At 44.7% G+C, this 15,636-nt stretch overlaps 1 long non-coding RNA gene across 1 annotated transcript; it reads left to right on the top strand.

The window, feature by feature from the left end:
* Positions 1-27: 27 nt before the first annotated feature.
* LOC136499248 (uncharacterized) lies at positions 28-1,005 on the top strand. The gene is made up of 3 exons (XR_010769949.1): positions 28-390; positions 478-642; positions 868-1,005. It is a non-coding gene; the product is annotated as an uncharacterized lncRNA (long non-coding RNA).
* The last annotated feature ends 14,631 nt before the right edge of the window (positions 1,006-15,636 follow it).

Raw genomic sequence — 15,636 nt, 5'->3', positions numbered from 1 at the left:
GAGGTGGCACACCCGGATGTGCCGGTGTCGGAGTTTGGGGCATGGGCTGTGTCCCACATGGGCCCGGTGAAATCCGGTGTCGTCTTCAACCCGGATGCCCCTGCCCAGGCTTACTCTGACCCGAGCGTCCACGCTAAGGTCAGAGACTACACGGAGGCGGTTAGGGCGCTCCGTGGCTCAGATCACAATCTGAGCACTGAGCCCCTTGAGACATAGGTGATCGTGAGGCTGGGGCAAGGTAGGAAGCACGGGCGGTTGTGGATTGCAGACGGCGCCGACTCCTCGAGCTCTGCACCCTCTCTCTCCGACGTGAGGGCACGGAGCACGGCCAGAAGCCTTTCCATACGTGCACGGCCTACTCCAACACTGTCGCGGGTCGACGAACTTCAGGTAATTCTAGTTTCACTCATCGTACATTGAACGTTACACACATTGATCAGATTTGCAATACTGAAACATGTGATTGAAACACTGCAGGCCGAGCTAGCAGAGACAAGGGAGACGCAAGCGCACCTGACCGCAGAGCTGGAGGCCACGAAGAAGCAGATGGCGGACATGTATCAGATCATGCAAACCATCGGGCAAGCATCGGGTGTCCAAGTGCAGTTGCCAGCTCCAGCTCCGGTTCGACACTTCACTCCTGTGAGTATGGAAGTTTAATGCGTTCATGCCGTTGGGATTGTCGGCCTTCGTGCCATTGTGATTTTCGGCCTTCGTGCCGTTGTGATTGTCGGCCTTCGTGCCATTGTGATTGTCGGCCTTCGTGCCGTTGTTTCTTGCAGGTTGGAAACCTCCCCGTGCAGGGGAGGTGCTGCCGAAATTTTCAATTTTTAGTCTAACACATGCAATCTCTTCTCTTTTGTGCAGCCTCCGTCGGCGGGTTCAAACAATCCCGCTAGCGTGTCACCGGCGGCTGATCACGTCAACCCTTCGCCGCAGTCCGGTCCTTCACCGCTGTCCAGGGGGCCACACCAGCAGTTTCCGTCGCCGCAGTAGAGATGTTGAACTTTGTGATATCAAACTTGTAATAATAAACTTGTGATGTTGAACTTTGGTGCATTTGTGATGGATTTTCGATGGATTTATTAAATATGCGTGTGCTTGTGATATATAATGCATGTTGGTGATATAGATGTGATGATTGATGTATATATATATATATATATTGTCTGTTACAATGGAATGTAAAAAAAAATTACAATTCTCGGGGTCTTTGCCGAGTGCCATGGACAAGGCACTCGGCAAAGTTTTTTCCAAAAAAAATCCAGAAATTCTTTGCCGAGTGCCTGGGCTGGCGCACTCGGCAAAGTATTTTTTTAAAAAAAAAAACTTTGCCGAGTGTCTGGGCAGGGGCACTCGGCAAAGTATTTTTAAAAAAAAATAAAAAAACTTTGCCGAGTGCCTGGGCAGGGGCACTCGGCAAAGTATTTTTTTAAAAATCCAGAAATTCTTTGCCGAGTGCCTGGGCTGGGGCACTCGGCAAAGTAATTTTTTTAAAAAAAAAATTTGCCGAGTGCCTGGACAGGGGCACTCGGCAAAGTAATTTTTAAAAAAATAATTAAAAAACTTTGCCGAGTGCCTGGACTTGGGCACTCGGCAAAGTAATCTTTAAAAAAATAAATTTTTTTTTTTGCCGAGTGCTGGGTCAGGCCCTCGACAAAATAACCGTGAACGGTGGAACGGCCGAAAATATTTTACCGAGTGCCGCCCTAAGCATTCGGCAAAATTGTTTTTTATTTTGCCGAGTGCCCCGATAAAAAGCACTCGGCAAAGACCCTTTGCCGAGAAAAATTTTGCCGAGCGAACTTTGCCGAGTGCTACACTCGGCAAAACCTTTGCCGAGTGCTATACTCGGCAAAGCCTTTGTCGAGTGTACCAGTAGTGCTTGTGCAGGCCCAGACCAGTGGCTATTGCTGCAGTTGCAGCAAGTGCGGCGCCGCCGCCAGCAAATGGCGGGAGCAGCAGCAGCAGCGTCGCGACTACAGCAGCAAGTGCTACAACTGTTTTACTCGCCGCTACAACATTCGTCTTCATGTGTGCCTGCTTATATGGATCGGAAGCACGACCCATGTCATCCTCGTCAGTTACGTTCCTCACAATAAATAGGGCACGCCACACACAGTTTCTCCAGTGAAATTAAATTAGCTAGCACGACGTACGCCAAGGTCAGCGACGGAGGCGGGAGGAGGGGGGGGCTTTAGCCCCTACCGATCCTAGGCACGTGGAGCCCCCTTAAGTCTTTTGTTGAAATTTTATGCATATATGTATTAGGTACGAGGGGCTAAAGTTAAGAGAAGATAAAAAAGTCTCTATTCTTTTGTTCAGTCTCTCCTAAATTTTTTTTCTTGCTTCGTCCGTGGCGAAGGACGAAGACGAACTAAGTTAAGTTAATTTCGTCGTCCATGAAAGCAAAAATAACGACAGGCACGCGGTGACTTGACTTGCTGACTGATTTATGGTGCAAACATACTTTATATCTTCCATTACCAGAGAGAAGATCAGTAGTGCTCACAATTTGGTTGCTGTGTTTATCAGCGGCTAGCCACGCATCCATGTTGTAATTGTGCTTCATCACGCAGTCTTTAGCTTTGAGCTTTGCCAGTCAGTCGTCCTTTGTATGTCTCCAAGATCATGATTTGACTTGAGAGAGGTCGGTCTAGAGCTTTGTCAGATTTTCAAATTCAAACTTTTAGATTTTTCAAACTCAGGTGGAGACATCCTTCTATAAAGTTGTAGTAGTGCTTGATGAGATCTAAAACTTAAAAATTAAAACTTTTTTTCCAATTGACATTGTCTATAGGGCCAAAATATTAGACGCAATATTTGTAAAACTCCATACAAAATCATAGCATCGTCCTATACACGGTGTAAGCACGAGGTAATCAGAAGTCTGAGATCGAATGAACACATGCGTGAAAAATTGCACTACTTGTGAAACAGGATTACTATATTTATTTACATCTGTTTTATAATTCCTGAAAAATGATTTCTAGTGCGGGAGTGTTTGGCAACCATCTCTACAAATTGATTTCAAGAGTAGGCTGGGGTGTGCAGTTGTCCCTACTAGTTTATTCTAACTGTTCCTACAAATATTCTCTATATGTGCTACGAAGCTGAAATAATCCAATAAGACAAATGAAAAACAGAAGTATAATTAACCTACGTATTTTGACTCATTTTCGATTTCGCATTTGAACTTTTGAACAGCTCAATCAGTCAGTGTTAACCTTTCAGAAAATTAAACAACGTACACAAAGGCTGACGGTACAACAAAATTACAATAGGTTTAAAGATATATATAGCATCAACAAATTTGACAGAATTCAAAATCAGACGACAAGAATAAACTAATTACATAAATTTATTAGAATGGTAGCTACTGGCTAGTCACTTATTAAATAAGCCCTTAACCTTGCAACTAGGACAGATTATTATACTATACACCCAAACTAATATGAAGCGTCCATTTTCTGTTGTAGCAAAGGGCTAAGATCATGATTCGGTCGTACTGCTAAAGGTGTGTTTAGGTCCGAAACCACCAGCTTAGTGGCCTCATACACGACCGGGATGGTGAGTTGGTGACTTGACTTGGACTTACGTGTTATATGTTACTTTAGACCTCCAACGAACTATTGACATTATTTTTGTTAGAAACTAGATCTTATAGGGGTAAGCTATATGCTAATCTTTGCGTGTGAAAACATCAACAATTAGATCTATGGTACACTATTATAAAAAAAAATAGGAGACGTCTCATTTTATTTATAGAGGCGGGTCAAAAGTGTCTCTGTTTCCTAAAATAGCCATTAATTTTCAAAGGTGTTGTATCGATTTACAGAGACAACTCAATAGACAAATGCCTCTAAAAAATCATTAATCTCCTCGAGCATGTCGTGGTAGCGTCACAGCCCTGATGATACTTGACCGAGGTATGACCACAATATCCTAATCTCCTCAAGCATGTTGACGTCATCCTGGTGTTGCTTCGCCGCTTGGGCTTCATTGTATGCCTAGATCCTCAGGGATCCATAGCTGAGGCCAGACGGGATGACAGATTCGTCGGAGAAGCGCATGCCGCCCCTAGGGCGATGTCTCTGCCTCCGGCGAAGAAGATGGTGGCTAGGGCCACCTAAGAGCGATGATCACATATGACGCTCTCCTACCTGGCATGCCAACTACCGAGGGTTTGGTTCTACCATAGTAATCTAGTTGTTCAACATGGGTTGATGCATGAGTCTCTGGTGGCTTAAGCACTCAAAACACAAGGGGTTTATCCTGGTTCAGGCGTCTAAGCCCTACGTCTAGCAGTGGTGTTCTTCGCATTAAGAATGCTCAATCGAGTTCTTACAACAGAGAAAGAGAGGGAGACATATGGGAAGTGCTATGCTACTGTCTTGGGCTTGATGTCTCAGACAGGGTCCCGATCAAGGGCCAAGTGTTCAATCTAGGGTTCTGTCTTGGTCGATTGTTTGATGGTTTGATCCCGTGTACAGGAGCCCATGCCGAGCCTTATATAACGAAGGGTGATGGGAGTACAAGTTTCATGGTTTTTCTAGGGTTTTAAGTTCTAAGCTTCAGTTGCTTATGACGCTAGGCGCTGTCCTTCATCTTCTAGCGGGGCTGACAATGTCAAACTGACTCTGACCATCAAGTGTTGTCTGCTACCATTGTGCCTTCCACGGGTTGTTCGCCTTCTCGTGGCTTCCATCGCGGGCGCGCGACGACCCTTGTTGCATTGCACCAGCCCTGGGAGTGACCTCGTGCTAGGAGTGACCAACACGGCCTTGTGGTAATGAGGGAAGAGGGCTCCAGCAGGCCTTGGCATCCTCTGGCTCTACCCGCCTGTCAGGTTCTGGATGCCTAACAGATTCCAAGTTATATTTTCGGTGTCGATCGGGATTAGAGGCCTAGCCTGAACAAGGCCATGGCTTACATTGTGGGCTGTTGTCCCCTAGGGTCGGGGACCCTTAGACCTGGCCAAGCCCCCGGGCGCGAGCAACTCGAACGGGAACTTAGCCTCCTGGCTCGCTTACCAGGCGGTAGGGTCCTTTTCCTAAAATGGACTTCCGAGGCCCAGAGCAAACCATTTGTCGATGGGCCAAGGGGTGCACGCGATTAAGAGAATCAGTCATGGGTTAATTCGACTATCATGACGGTTAATCCGGGGATTTGATGTACCCCTATGTTTGATACTCAACAGGACCCACCCATTGGATCCAAGTAACCAATTGTTCCTTGAACAACTGTAGTAACTCCTATTTTGTCAATTGGGATATGTCGAGAAGCTCCAAAGTCTGATACTTTTGTAGTTAAATTATCGTCAAGTAGTATGTTGGATGACTTAATATCTCTATGAAATATTGGTATCGATATAGCTGAGTGTAAATAGGATAGTGCTCTAGCAACTTCCAATGCAATCCTTATGCGATGATCCCATGGTATTGATATGGATCCTTCAACGTGAAGATGGTGACAAAGTGTCCCATTTGAAAATGAACTCATAAACAAGCAATGGAACTTCTGCCTCAAGGCAACATCCTAAGAGCTTCACCACATTTCTATGGTTGACTTGAGAAAGAACCACAACTTCATTTATGAACTCATTGATTTCTCTCTGTACTATAATCTTTGATTTCTTAATTGCAACAACATGAAGGTCAATAATTCCTTTAAACACGATGCCCATGGCCTCCACCACCAATCACACGAGATCTATCAAAATTATTTGTGGCCTTCTCAAGCTCTTCTAATGTAATTATCATCCTTTCACCAATATCTGAATTCTGTGATACCAACTGCTGCAACAACAACCCATGATTTTGTTTAAAAAAAATATCCTTCATCTTCTTCACCCTTTGCATCTTGATTTTACGAATTAAGAAGGGACACGAGGTACACTTTAGTCGCTAGCTAGTAATTAATAAATGCCTGATAATTAATTGTCCATGCTAGCTAGTTGCATGCTTTAGATCTACAAGAGTTGGTTTCGTGGCGCGACACGAGGTACACTTTAGTTGCTCAAATTATGGTTGGCGATGGTGGTCATGGTGTTCCTAATCGATTAGGTGGGGGTGGTGTGGCATGATCCCTTGAAAGCAATTTGCGTAGGCCTTGATCACATGCGCAGCGCGCAAAACAGACTTTTTTAGGAACAAATTCCACAGAGAGTACTGTTAGCACTGTCACAGAATACACTTTGTGTACAGACTACAGACTGCGAGTTGTGATCTGTCGATCTCAGCCTCCACTACCTGACCCCGCCGGTGGTTGCCGTTTTCATAAACAGAGTTGGTGTCCTTGGTTCCTGTTCCTTTCGTCTTCGTGTCTTCGTCTCGTAGCATGGCGCCTTGTGTTATAATTTAGTGTTCCCTAAATACAGCCATGATATTGGGATTCGTCCTTTTAATATAAGCTGAACAATGATAGTATATAGTACTAAACGTGCAGCATGACATTTCATTGGCCGAGAAAATCGTTTTCCTTGAAACCAAATCATTTCATGATCTTCGTGGTGCGCGTTGTTTAATCACAAAAGATTATATAATTGACGTAGTACACCTTACTTTCTCCAAAAGCTCTCTACTTGCTCCACATGCCCACCTAATCTAGCTGTCTTATGCGTTGTGTCAAAAGCAGAGCCAGGTCATTCTAAATATTCATACATATCACTTCAGGCCGCGTTTACTTGCATGAGGAATCGGGGCCGTCGGAATTCCCCAGCACTGTAGCGCGCTATAGCAATTCGTTACATTAGCCTTCTCCAAGGTACATTAGCCTTCTCCAAGGAACTTCCTCTGCTTCCACGAAAATAACAATGAAATGGCACGGTGAACATAATCTGCAACTGCAAGCAATGTTCCTGTCACGTTAATGTTCCAACACTTTCCTGCTCCGCCACCTTCCACTCGAAGCTTTTGACTCGTAAACCCTACAAATACTACACTCCCCTGCTGTTCGCAAGCCATTGCATGCTCTAGCTAGTAGTGTCTGTGTTCTTCTTGCTTCATTTGCCACTGCATCTTTTCATCTGTTCTTCAGACAATGAAGCTGCAGCGACAACTATCCATGGGGAAGTGCAGGGAGCTCTGGGAAGGTCTTACCGTCGGCGCGCATCGACCCGCGGACGACGACGACTACTTCAGGGGCAGCTACGAGTTCTCGTGCACGACCACACCTGTCAATGTTCTGACCATGAAAGGACGACGTCCACGTCGCCAACGGCGCCTGCCGCCGTGCATCGGCGCCAAGCAAGCAACGGAGATGCTGGCGGGGACCATTGTCACACGGAGGGACGGAGGGTGGTCGCCGGAGCCGGAGCGCTCACCTCAGGCCATGGCGGCGCTAGACGTTGACGGTCTGGCCGAGGAGTTCATCCAGAGGTTTCGCGAGCAGCTGAGGATGCAAGTAGAGGTTGAGCAGGAGGCATGGCCCAAAGTCTCGCTTGGCGCGCGATGTAAGCTAGAACTACGAATTCTAAACTCAGTCTCGTGCAACATTAACGCGACAAAATTGTTTCATGCGTGATGAGACTCAAATTTCAAAAAATAGAAAACCCTTCAATACGATGTCGTATGAAGATAATTTTTATATGTAAATTGTAGACCTCGATGACATCTACAACTTTGTAGTTTTGAGTTTTTTCATTTGAGGACAGTAAGATGCTCGAAAAAATAATATAAAATTTCAGCACCATATTTTATCGCGTGATGAGACTTAAATTTCAAAAAATAGAAAACACTTCAATACGATGTCGGATGAAGATAATTTTTATATGTAAATTGTAGACCTCGATGAGATCTACAACTTTGTAGTTTTGAGTTTTTTCATTTGAGGACGTTAAGATGCTCGAAAAAATAATATAAAATTTCGGCGCTCCTGAAAATATCAAAAGTTACTGTTCATCCGCAAAACCGCCAGAAGGTTGAAAGTTGAACTTTTTTGAGAGTTGGAGGGCCAAAGTTGTCCGATTTTGAAGTTCGAGGTTGAAATCCAAACTTTGCTGCAAGTTGGAGGGTGTAAATTGGACTTAACCCTTCTAAATATTCATACCTATCACTTCAATTAGCATATCCTTCCTACTCCACCGATGGAACATTTCAGACTAATAAGTAGGTACTATTTTTTATACAAAATGCGCGTGTCATGGTTACTTTGGTGTGTTTAGTTGTTCTGTCGTGCACACAAATTCAGATTTGAAGGTTTGATTGGAGTGCTGAAGATTGAAACCTGTTGTCGGCATCTCTGATCAGTGCCATATGATAAGATTTTAAACTTTGGTCAATGCACTCCTAATTAAGTTGAAGGGACCAAATCTGAGATCTTATGTGGCAGTGGCACATATTTTGAACATACACATTCAATCCAAACAATGATTGATGAAACAAATACCTTCGTGGCGTCACGGATCCAGCTCTTATACCGTTCTTCGCTTGTCCTGTCATTACAACTATACATTACCATGAATAGACCATTACGTATTTGACTTAGGGATCACATATGTGCTCCTACTAACTATGTTAAGTTGTCGCTGCTTTGATCACACAGTAAATGCATGTTTAGTCATGTGACATTTTGTGTGCAGCTGGAAAATCGATCCTCCACTGCTGAATACCGGTGCCCGTCAGCAAACTGTTCAACCAGAGACGCAACCGATGCAAACACTGAAGACCAGCACTAGAGGACATTTCTTCTTTTTTCGTGGACAGTAGAAGTCAGCAAATCAGGCTGCTGTTGCCCCTTAAAGATTTGTCAAAAGTCCCCAGCAGTTGCCCACTGATGCACCGTCGGTGCCAACCGCTGCCAAAGCAACAGAAGCCGCCTCAGCTCAGCTCAGCTCAGTTCTTTGGACTCTACAGTTAAAGCTACCAGAAGTACATGTAATCTTGGACACTTCGTCGTCTAAATCCCTTTATATCGACGTATAAAAAATAGGTAAAAACTTTAATTATCCGTACCTCCGTTCCCCCTTGCTGTAGAATAGCATTGTAGGCATATTGTTTTCGTGTAAAATAGATGAGAGCAGGGGCTTGCAAAAGTCTTGTGGTTTGGGAATCGAAGCATTGGTTGTACACACTTGTATGAAATAATGATATATGATCCAGTTTTCACTTCGTTTTCTATACACGTTGTACGTATGTCAAGATGTTTGGCCGTGCAATCCCTGGTGGTCAATTGGTCTTGGTGTTCCTAACTTTGAAACCAGCTCGTCAGCTACCTTAAACCGTAGGGCAGCTTCTCTGAACCTGTTGTTACCTTTGATTTTTCACTGTCAAAGTCAAATGTCGTGTAGGCATTGGCTAGTGTCTACTTCGCACAAGTGAATCACTCTGTTTTAGATTCATATTTTATCCGACTCAAATACTATTACCTCCTGGCTCCTGCTAGCGGTCCTAAATTTCTTAAGAGCCTGCATGATTTTGTCCAGATCTTCATTTCCGAAGTCCTGTGAACTGATGGCTCAAAATTTTGTCCAGATGTTCCCCTACCCTTATATAAACATGGAAATTGGAAGATACATCGTCGCGTGGACCTGGGCTGTCTGACATTTGTTGGAAGGAATTGGCTTCGATAGAACAAGAAAGCCTATCACTTGAGTTTAACTTGCCAGCACGGTCCACGTCGTGTGCACAAACTGCGAGGCTAACGGGCCCTAAACTTCTTGCACTAGATCTTCCAAGCGATCGTCACGACGAATCCTATCCATCATGGGCCGTATAGCTGCTGGATGGACCAGTGATGAATCCACGCATAATAGCCCACAGCTCACCATCCACCTCTTTTTTTCCATTTCTGATGAATGTTCTAAAAGTAGACTTTTAAATGTAAAACAATATACAGCTAAATTCAAAGAGTGACTAAACTTGGGTGGTTGAGTGTATGACCATATTCCCCTCCCAACCAAATGAGTTAGATTCACTTTTTGTATTTCATGAATCGTTGATGAACGTCTTTGTAAATGTGAAGCGATCACAAATGAGTCAACATCATCAAAACAGCGAGAATGCAAAAGGAAGAGAGAGAAACGGAATAACCCGGAGACGTGACTGGGTTAACCGGCTAACTCATCAGCTTCAGAGTTCACAGCATTAATTAATAATATTGCGTCGGCTCCTCGACGAGATTCAGAAGCACCGTCCACGTCGCCCAACAAAAGGAATCCTTAACGAGCTGGATGCCAAACAACGCTGCTTCCTATGGACGGGCGGAGCACGGCTAGCTGGAGGAAAATGCAAAGTGGCTTAGAAATAAGTGCGCCAACCAACAAAATTGGGTGATCTTATAGTGCTAGATATCTATAATTCACGGGCCCCCTGCGGCTGCATTGGCTATGGCAATCATGGAAGTCCGAAAATAAGCCTTGGGTTGGTATGGAGATCCCCTGCACCAATACAGACTTGTGCATCACGCACGCCATCGCGCGCGCCGGTAGATCATGTTCATTGGTGTGGCATATAAAACTGAAGGTTATACAGACAAAGCCATTTATTTCGTAAAGGTACATAAAAATCTGGAAGGGGAAAAAGAGGCAAGTAGATCTTTCTTTGACTACAGCAAAAGCTGAGGTGAAAGTGTCACCAGACCCGGTGGTATCAATAACTTCTGTGGCAGGATTATCGGCTGTCTGATTGGCTGGTCTCCCTCAGCAAACAAAGCAGATCCTTGTGATCCAAGTTTAACTAATACTTGGTTGACACCCTGCACAAGCAAAAGATGAAGGGATGTCTTAATTTTCTTAAAGCAATCACGGGTTCTGCAGGTGAACATAATCCCTGTAAAAACTTATGATCGTGACAGAATGATTAAAGCAAAAGAAAAGGGGTACACCTATGGAGTCATGAAGAGAATTGATTGAAACCAGTTACACTAAAACAATGAACAGGAAAGCATTTGGTTGAATAACCAAATCTACGAATGGCATATCAAAGTGGAAAGACTAATACCCATGAAACTAGGTACTTAATGACAACAGCAGGTCACGAGAGCACAAGCGGCAACCTTTGAGCGACACTGTTTACCATATATCTGATTGCATGCACATCAGATGCGAATCATTCTATTTACACAGCAGATCAGACTGGACAATCTCCAGTCATGAATCACATACATTCTGAGTTCCAAATTTGGATACGAAGATCTGGCAGTCTTACTATAGCCTGCCCATTTGATATGGAAGAAGCCTATATAATGGCAATACTAAGCAAAGCAGGAGTATACATCAAAGCTCTAGGGCCACTTGAAGCACCAATTGGACAACCTAAAAGATTAGTGGATCTTACTGAATCATGGTTGTTTATTATCACTGGGAGCATTATTGCAGGAAATAACTAAAGATATCAAATAAAGATTCACAAGAGATCCCTATATATGTTCACAGCCTAACCTTGCAATTTCATTCATCCAGACTACAATTGACACCCTTGCAAACATGCATACAACAAGAACTAAAAAAGAAAGGAGATATGGTACCAGTCTAACTGCATGTACATCAAAATATGCATATAAGGTTAACAAAAGGAGGACCATGTTCCTTATAGATTTATTACCAAATAACATCACTATGCAATATCATTGGTGGAACTGCGTCAAACAATTAAATCCAAACACACAATCATGGTTAAGCCAAAGCAATGCAGAAGTCAGTTAAACTATAAGGTAAAGCAGAACAAGGCGGAAATATTGTGAACGTTATAAAAGCAATCCAATTTAGATATCTCACCATTTTATAGCATTCTCCTGCAGCCTGGTTGATCTGTTCAAACGTCTCGGTAGGCATCCCAGTCAAACGCGCTAGCTCTGTTTTATTTGGATTGAAAATATCCACTAGATTGAGTAGTTCTTCAGGCATAGGGGCATCCATTCCACCAGCGTCCACGATAATAGGCACTCCGGCACCTTTTGCAGCCTGGCAAAAGTTTGATATGTTAATACTGGATTCCTACACACTCAGAATACAAAAGAGCACAAGGTCTGTGCATTTGCAAGTTAGCAAAGTGTTTGAGCTTCTTACGATAGACACAAAATAATCTTATAAATGTACAATAGGGGGATTCGATGAAAGTGATAAATACCTGATTTATGCTGTTGATTAGGAATGCAACAGTTGTCTCTATGTTAGCAGCTTATCTCAAAACTCATTAATCAAATCAATCCAGAAAAAAAAACAGTGGTATAGGAATGAACCAAAAATAGACCAAGCACCATCAGGTACCCACTAGCATCCCAATACACTGTATTAAGTTACAGAGAGATGTCAACACAGGGTCTGAATGTTTATACAACAGATGATTGATTCAAATAGAGTCCCATGACCAATAAGCTTCACTCTCTGCAGGTTACACACAGAGAAAAATTGCTCAGGGGAAAGGACAATTCTATGTTACAATAAATATCCAAAAAACAATGGAAAAAAGCAGAGGTGATCTGACTGTCGAAATCTTGTGTGTACTACTGTAAAGAATGATATAGCATTACCTCCAAAAGATTAATCTGAGCATCAACATCAGCTGGCAGATTTTATGAAAGGTAGAGAACTCCTCTCCTAAATTCTGTGAGTTTACCTAAGGCAATTAACTGCATGAGGCAAACAGAGGCATCACATACCGATCTTACGAATAGAATTGTCGTAAAGCGAAAACGAAAGTTTACATTTTGAACAACAGAAGCCAATATAAATGCCAGTGCACTACAAAACAGGAAAGAATATAGCTTGGCAAAGTGTACCTTGATAATGACTCAACCAGCGTCAACACACAATCACCGCAAACGACATGAGTCTATAGCAAGGACTCTCATCCTGGATCTATATTGAGTCAAACATCTCTTTTCTGATGCATCTAATGCTGGCCAGGCAGATTAGGCGCAAAAAGAAGCAGTTATTTCCTATAAAATATAGACAGTAAGATGCAGGGCTAAATTGATAAGGTGATCACTTCGCTAAAAGGCACCATAGGCAGCAAGGCATAAGCCTATATCGCTAAGTTGATAGCTTTTTAGAAGCTATCATTAGAAAGCAAAGCAAACCATGAGGCACTACATTGCTGCCGCAACCTATATACATACAAACGGCATAGCAACTAATATTAGCTTAGTGGTACTCAAAAAAATATATAGAGGAAATTCTTGATGGCGCTACAATGTTATCTGGCGAGTTGATGTACCACCTATCTTTCAATAAAATCACATGAACCACATATGAACACACCTATGAAAAGTAGAACTCACCTATGCAGCACATGATCCACATATGAACACACAAGAAGTTCAGGCCGGCACCAGCTCTTATATGAGAAGCTGGCGCTAAAAGCACAGGTTTTGGAAACACCTCCTACTGGTGGCGGCATATAACTAAAGGCACACAATAGGATGAGTCTAGGATTGCATCTAGACATGTGAAAGTCACAGAGATCATTATCCATGTAAATAGGACAAGGTTCTATTTTAGGGCAGAGCAAATTCAGGCAGCGCGGGAAGGGAGCTGAGAAAAGAAATCACCTTCATCTCCTTTCCTACCTCGGCGGGCATCGGTGGAGGCCATGCAGCCGGCCGTAGTGGAGACGGGGAGGGCTCGCTCTGGATCCGCCTGCTGGCCGCAGATCCACCGCCTCCGTTGCGTGCGCGAGCTCCACGTCGTGCTCTAGCTTCAGATCCGCCGTCGGGATGGGCCCCGCGGGCGGCCACTCCAGATCCACCGGCGAGGTTGCTGACGTGACCTCCCCGTCGTCATCCACGGCCAGCACGGCGGTTCCTCCGCCGCCAGAGCCCTCCGACGTGTCAGGGCCTCCGCTGGCTGGCGGCGCGGGCGTGGGGACGACCGGCGACGGAGGGGCGAAACCCTAGGCCGCGCGACCCGCTGGCTTGCGTGGCGACGAGGAAGCGGCGTGGGGGTTGCGGCGGTGGAGGAGGAGGAGGAGGAGGAGGGAGGCCGGCGCCGCTGGGAGGGCCGGGTACCGGCGAGGTCGTCCCGCGCCCTCGGCTGAGGCGCGTCGCGCGTGGGGAGCGGCGAGCGTGGCGGCGAGGCGAAGGGAGACGGAGTTCGGTTTCTTTGTTCTGTTGGGACGACGGGAGGCTTCGAGAGGCAGCGGACGCGGTGGGAGCAGATATCGCAAGGCGGGTGCTGCAGAAGGCGGCGGGAGCAACCAGGACCTTTGATCTACGAATCCAACGGCAGAAGTAATTCTGGTGACGTTGATAGCCTGGACGGCGGCCAAAGCTCCCTGCTTTGATAATAAGAGATACAAGGCTTTTCAATGCGGCGACCAAAATTACAATTGAAAATGGAGCAAAGGCCTTATTTTGGCACTCTGCATGGTTGGATGGGATTTGTCCAAAGGACCTGGCACCCACGATTTTTGCCTTGAGCAGGAAAAGGAACAGGACATTTCAGCAAGCAGTAGCTAGAAATGTTTGGGTCCAGGAATTGAACGTGCTACACATAAACTCCGTCCTCCAAATTTCCTAGTTTGTGAGCCTCTGGGAGAAGGTCCGCTCTACTCACCTTGACCCAAATTTACAGGACCAGATCACTTAGCGTTTCTGTGCTTCTGGTGAATACTCAGCACGCTTGGCATACTTACTCAATTCTTGGGATCCATTTCCACCGACCACGACAAGCTCATATGGCGCACTTGGGTCCCTCCCATATGCAAATTCTTTGCCTGGCTTAGCTTTCCAAAATCGCCTTTGGACTTCAGATCGCCTCCAAAAACGCGGTTGTCCCCATCAATAGGTCTGCCCCCTCTGCTATAGCGCGGATGAATCTCCCATTCACTTCAGCCCTGTTTACATTCCAAAAATTTTCACCCTAAAGTGTCACATCGAATCTTGCGGCACATGCATGGAATACTAAATATAGATGAAAAACAAAACTAATTGCACAGTTGGGTGAGAAATCGCGAGACGAAACTTTCGAACCTAATTAGTCCATAATTAGACACTAATTGCCAAATACAAACGAAAGTGCTACAGTAGCCAAAACCAAAAAATTTTGCCAACTAAACACGCCCTTACTTGCGCACTGCCACTATAGCCTCCGAGTTTGGAATGCCGTGCGTACTTGGATGGGTGGCAACTTGCCATTCACTTCTCAGTAGCATGGCCAGGCTTGCCGACAAACGGCATGTTCGCTGGTTGGTTTCTATGCTGGTTTGGGCTGGCTGGTGCTGGTTTGTTGTGAGAGAAAAATACTGTTGGCTGGCTGATTTGGGCTGGCTAAAACCAACAAGCGAACAGGCTGAAAGACGGTACGTACGCTAACCACTTTAGTAGCATGGGAGATTTGGAAAGAGAGAAATGCGAGAATATTTGATCGCCGCCATAGCACAACGGAAGCACTCATTGGCAAGATAAAGAAAGAGGCTAGACTCTGGTGTGCAGCAGGAGCCAAAAAAAACTTTGTGAGATCATTCCTACCTCCCTTGCTTGAGGCATAGCTTAGTTTTTGTGCATTTTGTTTTCTTTTGTGTGATTGTATTGTATAGTGCTCGTTCCCTTCTATATCAATACAAGTTCGGCAGAGCTCCTGGAGACCGTTTCAAAAAAAAAATGCACTCTAGTTGTTGGATACTAGATTTGGTAACTAGAGTACCAAGGGATTGGCTAAGATTTTCCCCATTATTTTAGTGACACTATGCATAAGGC

This window comes from Miscanthus floridulus, chromosome 13 (genome assembly GCF_019320115.1).
Source record: "Miscanthus floridulus cultivar M001 chromosome 13, ASM1932011v1, whole genome shotgun sequence".
In the NCBI taxonomy this organism is placed as follows: Eukaryota; Viridiplantae; Streptophyta; class Magnoliopsida; order Poales; family Poaceae; genus Miscanthus; species Miscanthus floridulus.
Note: the sequence above shows the minus strand (reverse complement) of the source record. Positions and strands in the feature narration are given on the sequence as shown.